We start from the raw sequence: 7500 nt of genomic DNA on the forward strand, positions 1-7500 counted from the left end.
TGGCGGAGTCACATCCTGGTTATACAGCAGAGTGGCGCAGCGGAAGCGTGCTGGGCCCATAACCCAGAGGTCGATGGATCGAAACCATCCTCTGCTACTTAAGAGATTCTCTCATACATGAGATGTGAGAGATTAACTGAAATCTATCCAGAGCTTTTTGGAAACAAGAAAGTGGATGTATGATCTATGAACATACTGCACTGACTGTTGATGAAAATGCATTTACCCCAGGAGCTTCCACCACCAGACCCCAGGAGCTTCCACCACCAGACCCCAGGAGCTTCCACCACCAGACCTCAGGAGCTTCCACCACCAGACCCCAGCAGCATCACCACCAGAACCCAGGAGCTTCCACCACCACCCCCAGGAGCTTCCATCACCAGACCCCATGTGAGAGATTAACTGAAATCTATCCAGAGCTTTTTGGAAACAAGAAAGTGGATGTATGATCTATGAACATACTGCACTGACTGTTGATGAAAATGCATTTAATCAAAATAGGGATGAAAATATGTCTAAACCTAATAAAGTAAAACCAACCATTTTAAAATAAAGTAAAACCAACCATTTTAAAATAAAGACTCTAAATTGTCTATTTCTGAAGATTCAAACACACACACACACACACACACACACACACACACACACACAGCTGACAGGTTGTTGTGGCCGAGTGGTTAAGGCGATGTACTAGAAATCCATTGGGGATTCCCCGCGCAGGTTCGAATCCTGCCAACAACGAGTAATGTTTGAATGTGCAAGACGACTGCCTAATTTGCAGTTATTAATCATATCCAGTACTGTGTTGTGCGACTCGGGTAGCTTGGCTGATCAAGGCTATTAATGAATATTATTAATAAAGTTGACTATTTATCAAATCATATTATCAAAATGATAATTCTCGGGGCACCACCACCGGGCCTTACTCCGATGGAATTCGATAACTAAAACAGCAGAAAATCAGTCTCGTATGATTTTTGAATTATCCTGCAGAACAGCAAATCTTACAGAATAACAGTGAAGGCGTGATATCCGAACACTGGGCTCTGCTTAAACAAATCAACCTGTGACCAAATCTTGCATGAAATAACACAACCACTCATTAAGAATCAATCAGAATTTATTTACATACGGGTATCAAAAGGGATGTAAATAAATACCAGAATAAATCTGATGGCACACGACATTATTATAAAACCATTAACTAACAAGAAAAACAACAATCAATAAAATGAAACATAAACGTTAAATGCATGGAATAAAAAAAACAATCAAATGTAATAATAATAAAGATGATAAAGAACATCTACAGTTCAAACGGGGCTCCTGTGGTCTTTTAAAGATGGACGCGCCCTCTGGGCCACGTGCAATCGGACCGGATGGCGAACGCAGCATTTAAAACGTGCCTACGGCAGAAAACAACGACTACCAAATAATCAAACATGATAATGATAACAATGATGATGTAATCTCAGCTCTGAACACAGATTTAGCTCTGTAACACTCTTAAGTTACTGATAACCCAGGTCACACAATCTCACACACAGTTCTGAACACTCTTAAATCCTACTGATCACTGCTACGCGGGCTCACGTCTCCTCTGGGATCCGGAATCGGGTGCCTGCGGGTTTCGTCGACTGGGTTCGCGGTCCTGCTGGGGTTTCGCAGTCAGGCTATCGCGTCCCGTCCCTTCCCCTGAAACGGATTAGACAGCGGCGGGGCCGCCTCGTGCCGGGCCGTGGTTCCGGACCAAAACGGAGGCTCACACGCATTCCTAGGCGCGGCGGGGGACCGGTCTCTCCTGCCGTGCTTCCCTCTCTGCGCCGGTCGCCGACGCGCAGCCGTCCGGGCCCCGGGAGAGCTCACGCCGGGCGAGACGCCGGCCGTCCGTCCCCGATCCCCTGCGCGGTTCGCAGACAGGGGCTCGGAGCGGGGAGGGGGGGTTCAGTCTGAGCACTCAATCGCAGCTGTGTCCCGATCTGGTTGCCGGGAGCGCGTGGGCGTCGGAAGCTCGGATCTGCAGAAACTTAAATAGGAACAGAGTTTAGTGAGAAATCGGAGCCTCCCGGGGGACCGCGGCTTCAACGGCCGGACCCCGCAGGGCCCGGTCCGGTGCGGGCCTCCTGCCTCCCCCCAGCCCGGGGGGAGAGAGAGGAGATGGGATCCTTTGGCCTGGAGCCAAAGATCCAGCGCCGATGAGATGAAGTTGAGAAGAGAAAGAAAGGGAGCAGCGGCAGGGGTTTTGATCCAACGCGCGCTGCGGTGACGTCATCGGTGCCTCGTTTGTGATTGGATGCGCGCCGCTTGTAGGCGCCGCCCCATCCCACAAGGCATGCTGGGATTGTAGTTCATGGTGCAGCTGCCATTTTAGGAGGCACATTCAAGCCGGTTTCAGGCTTGGGGGGGTTGACCAGGGTTTTCAGAGTTTTCTTCTGTTCAAAGGGGCAGCACCCGAGGGGGCAGCAAACCGAGGCCTGGTTTACTGGGTTTTGCTGTCCTGCTTTGATCTGCCATGCAGCGGGGGTCGTAAATCCCCAGGGAGTCTGTTTCCCTGGCAGAAACTTTCCTTGCTTGCTTTGATCTGTTTTGACCCCCCCTCTTGGGGTCATAAACTTGCTATCTCGGGCCGGGCCGAGATGACCAGAGGTTGGCAGCAGGGTTCATAAAACTGACTATAGCTTTCGGCCTTTACTGTTCTGAAAATGTTCACCCAATCATGAATACATAATCATTTATAAATTCAGAGTTCAGATGGGCATATGGGCGGGCACAACATCCCCCCTTCGAATCGACGACCGGAATGCAGGGTCTGGTTGTCGAATCTAACAACGGTGCAACAGTCCATGTGGTCATAAACTCTGGTTTGGGGCGTGAGCTGGCCTGGTTAGTCCACTAGGCGAGCAATGCACAAAAATATGAAAAGAAAAACATATTCAAAGCAATAACATCATTCATTTACCTAACACAGTGATATCACTCTTAAAGTGCGGTAGATGAAAGATAAAAGGAGGGGTTAGTTAGGTTTCAGTATGTACACTGTACCTAAAATCAAAAACCAACAATCTAACCACTCTTTGATTAATTGCTAGGCGACAAAAACACACAAATTAACTTATGTCGGCTGTGGAAGCCTGGAAATTGTGTGTAGGCGTGTATTTTCTTTAACGCCCCAAGGTATCCTACCCCCCTTTCCAGGTGTGGAGCGGACTTCCACTTCTGGGTCAGAAAAATTGTGAGGGGGCCGCTGCATACAAGGTAATGCAGCTGTTCAGTGTTCTTTTGCTAAAAAGGTCAAACGTGGGACCCCCCTCGCTCTGAGGTACGGCGTCTGCGCCTTGGCTGTTAATCTCTGGTTTACTTTAAGAAAACGCTGAGCTGCTTCTTCAGCGTCAGTAACAGTGAAAACTGGGAAGGGCCGCAGCTCCTTTCGGGTAATTAATTTTTGGCTTACTCACGGTGGCGTCTGACCAGGGGGCTCAGGGGGATGAGATGACCGGGCTCGCCACCTTTTGGGTCCAGCCTAAGAACAGACTTGCCTGTCGGTGCATCTCCATCAGCCTGGTCACCTCTGCTGGTTCTCCGTCCACTGCGATGAGCTCTCTGCCATTAATAACCACACCTCAGCTCACGGTCCAGGCCCCAGCGCTTCGCTTGGGATTCTGGCAAGAGATTACACTTATTAACGAAGTCAGCTCACGTTATCACCCAGATTAGAAGAAATTAAACCGATAACAAACCCTGAGAGACTGGGGTATTGGTTATAACCTTAGAAGCAAGAACCAACTGAAAGGAATTAATAAAGTGAATTAAAAGGGAGGAATCTTTAAATAACTTTAAATTAAAGATTCAACTTAATAAAACACGGTAGAGATTAATCTGAGAAGATTAATAACTCACATGGGGTAATCAACAAAAGTTCAATTAATAGGATTAAAGAACTTGAAGTCAACCATTACCTTCAGTTAAGTATGGTTGCAAAAGGGAATTAATCAGAGATTAATAAAATAGTGATCCACCAATAAAAGTTCAGATTTATAAAATCAGGAACTTACAGCGAGCCAACCATTAGTTTCCATGAAACCTGGTTGCAAAAGAAAATTACTCAAACAGATTAATAAAATTGAGTGATAGAAAAAGTTCAGGTTAATAAAATTAACAGAACTTAAAGCAAACCCAACCATTACCTTCAGTGAAGCAGTAGCATTAGCTTCAGTGAAGTAAGGTTGCAGAGGAAATCAATCACAAGATTAATAATCGTGTGATATAAAATAAAAGTTCAAATTAATAAAATTAAAGAACTTAACAAAGCAACCAACCCTTGGTGAAGCGAGGTTGCCATTAGAACAGGGAGGTTTTAAAATAACCGTAGGAATCAGATAATGAGGGGAAGAAAAATAAAAATATTTTTCTTCTGATGACAATCAATGTTCGATTATTTCATACAAACTTGGTCACAAATATTGTTATTATCGAGAGCCTCGCACGGGGGCTCCATTTATGTTGTGCGACTCGGGTAGCTTGGCTGATTAGTTATTCAAGGCTATTAATGAATATTATTAATAATTATTAATAATTAATAAAGTTGACTATTTATCAAATCATATTATCAAAATGATAATTCTCGGGGCACCACCACCGGGCCTTACTCCGATGGAATTCGATAACTAAAACAGCAGAAAATCAGTCTCGTATGATTTTTGAATTATCCTGCAGAACAGCAAATCTTACAGAATAACAGTGAAGGCGTGATATCCGAACACTGGGCTCTGCTTAAACAAATCAACCTGTGACCAAATCTTGCATGAAATAACACAACCACTCATTAAGAATCAATCAGAATTTATTTACATACGGGTATCAAAAGGGATGTAAATAAATACCAGAATAAATCTGATGGCACACGACATTATTATAAAACCATTAACTAACAAGAAAAACAACAATCAATAAAATGAAACATAAACGTTAAATGCATGGAATAAAAAAAAAGAATCAAATGTAATAATAATAAAGATGATAAAGAACATCTACAGTTCAAACGGGGCTCCTGTGGTCATTTAAAGATGGACGCGCCCTCTGGGCCACGTGCAATCGGACCGGATGGCGAACGCAGCATTTAAAACGTGCCTACGGCAGAAAACAACGACTACCAAATAATGAAACATGATAATGATAACAATGATGATGTAATCTCAGCTCTGAACACAGATTTAGCTCTGTAACACTCTTAAGTTACTGATAACCCAGGTCTCACAATCTCACACACAGTTCTGAACACTCTTAAATCCTACTGATCACTGCTACGCGGGCTCACGTCTCCTCTGGGATCCGGAATCGGGTGCCTGCGGGTTTCGTCGACTGGGTTCGCGGTCCTGCTGGGGTTTCGCAGTCAGGCTATCGCGTCCCGTCCCTTCCCCTGAAACGGATTAGACAGCGGCGGGGCCGCCTCGTGCCGGGCCGTGGTTCCGGACCAAAACGGAGGCTCACACGCATTCCTAGGCGCGGCGGGGGACCGGTCTCTCCTGCCGTGCTTCCCTCTCTGCGCCGGTCGCCGACGCGTGGCCGTCCGGGCCCCGGGAGAGCTCACGCCGGGCGAGACGCCGGCCGTCCGTCCCCGATCCCCTGCGCGGTTCGCAGACAGGGGCTCGGAGCGGGGAGGGGGGGTTCAGTCTGAGCACTCAATCGCAGCTGTGTCCCGATCTGGTTGCCGGGAGCGCGTGGGCGTCGGAAGCTCGGATCTGCAGAAACTTAAAGAGGAACAGAGTTTAGTGAGAAATCGGAGCCTCCCGGGGGACCGCGGCTTCAACGGCCGGACCCCGCAGGGCCCGGTCCGGTGCGGGCCTCCTGCCTCCCCCCAGCCCGGGGGGAGAGAGAGGAGATGGGATCCTTTGGCCTGGAGCCAAAGATCCAGCGCCGATGAGATGAAGTTGAGAAGAGAAAGAAAGGGAGCAGCGGCAGGGGTTTTGATCCAACGCGCGATGCGGTGACGTCATCGGTGCCTCGTTTGTGATTGGATGCGCGCCGCTTGTAGGCGCCGCCCCATCCCACAAGGCATGCTGGGATTGTAGTTCATGGTGCAGCTGCCATTTTAGGAGGCACATTCAAGCCGGTTTCAGGCTTGGGGGGGTTGACCAGGGTTTTCAGAGTTTTCTTCTGTTCAAAGGGGCAGCACCCGAGGGGGCAGCAAACCGAGGCCTGGTTTACTGGGTTTTGCTGTCCTGCTTTGATCTGCCATGCAGCGGGGGTCGTAAATCCCCAGGGAGTCTGTTTCCCTGGCAGAAACTTTCCTTGCTTGCTTTGATCTGTTTTGACCCCCCCTCTTGGGGTCATAAACTTGCTATCTCGGGCCGGGCCGAGATGACCAGAAGTTGGCAGCAGGGTTCATAAAACTGACTATAGCTTTCGGCCTTTACTGTTCTGAAAATGTTCACCCAATCATGAATACATAATCATTTATAAATTCAGAGTTCAGATGGGCATATGGGCGGTCACAACAGCGCTCTCTGCTGGTTGAAAAAGCTTACAGCACCTGGTATTCCCAGGCGGTCTCCCATCCAAGTACTAACCAGGCCCAACCCTGCTTAGCTTCCGAGATCAGACGAGATCGGGCGCATCCAGGCTGGTATGGCCGTAATCAGAAGCTGCAGCTTGAAATACCTCTTATATGGAGTTGAAGATAAGTCATAGAATATAAGTCATTGATTTGTTGGTTTTATTTGTTGGAGTTAAAGTGCCTTAACCATGTGCAAAACACTTTAGGACGTGAGCTGTCGCTGTTACCACGTTGAAATATGTGTGGGTAGATTAAGCGAGAGCGCTATCTGCTGGTTGAAAATGCTTACAGCACCTGGTATTCCCAGGCGGTCTCCCATCCAAGTACTAACAAGGCCCGACCCTGCTTAGCTTCCGAGATCAGACGAGATCGGGCGCATCCAGGCTGGTATGGCCGTAAGCAGAATCTGCTGCTTGAAATACCTCTTATATGGAGTTGAAGATAAGTCATAGAATATAAGTCATTGATTTGTTGGTTTTATTTGTTGGAGTTAAAGTGCCTTAACCATGTGCAAAACACTTTAGGACGTGAGCTGTCGCTGTTACCACGTTGAAATTTGTGTGGGTAGATTAAGCGAGAGCGCTCTCTGCTGGTTGAAAAAGCTTACAGCACCTGGTATTCCCAGGCGGTCTCCCATCCAAGTACTAACCAGGCCCGACCCTGCTTAGCTTCCGAGATCAGACGAGATCGGGCGCATCCAGGCTGGTATGGCCGTAAGCAGAAGCTGCAGCTTGAAATACCTCTTATATGGAGTTGAAGATAAGTCATAGAATATAAGTCATTGATTTGTTGGTTTTATTTGTTGGAGTTAAAGTGCCTTAACCATGTGCAAAACACTTTAGGACGTGAGCTGTCGCTGTTACCACGTTGAAATATGTGTGGGTAGATTAAGCGAGAGCGCTCTCTGCTGGTTGAAAAAGCTTACAGCACCTGATATTCCCAGGCAG

The 7500-nt window shown here is 47.4% G+C and overlaps 5 non-coding genes across 5 annotated transcripts in view; 1 reads left to right on the forward strand and 4 right to left on the reverse strand.

The window, feature by feature from the left end:
* The first annotated feature begins 25 nt into the window (after positions 1-25).
* On the forward strand, positions 26-97 carry trnam-cau (transfer RNA methionine (anticodon CAU)). Its single transcript has one exon. It is a non-coding gene; the product is annotated as a tRNA-Met (tRNA).
* Positions 98-6517: 6420 nt separating this feature from the next.
* LOC133427122 (5S ribosomal RNA) lies at positions 6518-6636 on the reverse strand. The gene has a single exon (XR_009772377.1). It is a non-coding gene; the product is annotated as a 5S ribosomal RNA (ribosomal RNA).
* A 199-nt stretch (positions 6637-6835) lies between these two features.
* LOC133427286 (5S ribosomal RNA) lies at positions 6836-6954 on the reverse strand. Its single transcript, XR_009772537.1, has one exon. It is a non-coding gene; the product is annotated as a 5S ribosomal RNA (ribosomal RNA).
* A 199-nt stretch (positions 6955-7153) lies between these two features.
* On the reverse strand, positions 7154-7272 carry LOC133427174 (5S ribosomal RNA). Its single transcript, XR_009772428.1, has one exon. It is a non-coding gene; the product is annotated as a 5S ribosomal RNA (ribosomal RNA).
* Positions 7273-7471: 199 nt separating this feature from the next.
* LOC133427251 (5S ribosomal RNA) overlaps positions 7472-7500 on the reverse strand; it is a 119-nt gene continuing 90 nt past the window's right edge. The window contains exon 1 of the ribosomal RNA XR_009772502.1: positions 7472-7500. This exon is cut by the window's right edge and continues 90 nt beyond it. This is a non-coding gene — a ribosomal RNA (5S ribosomal RNA).

Source organism: Cololabis saira, unplaced genomic scaffold (genome assembly GCF_033807715.1).
Source record: "Cololabis saira isolate AMF1-May2022 unplaced genomic scaffold, fColSai1.1 scf027, whole genome shotgun sequence".
In the NCBI taxonomy this organism is placed as follows: Eukaryota; Metazoa; Chordata; class Actinopteri; order Beloniformes; family Belonidae; genus Cololabis; species Cololabis saira.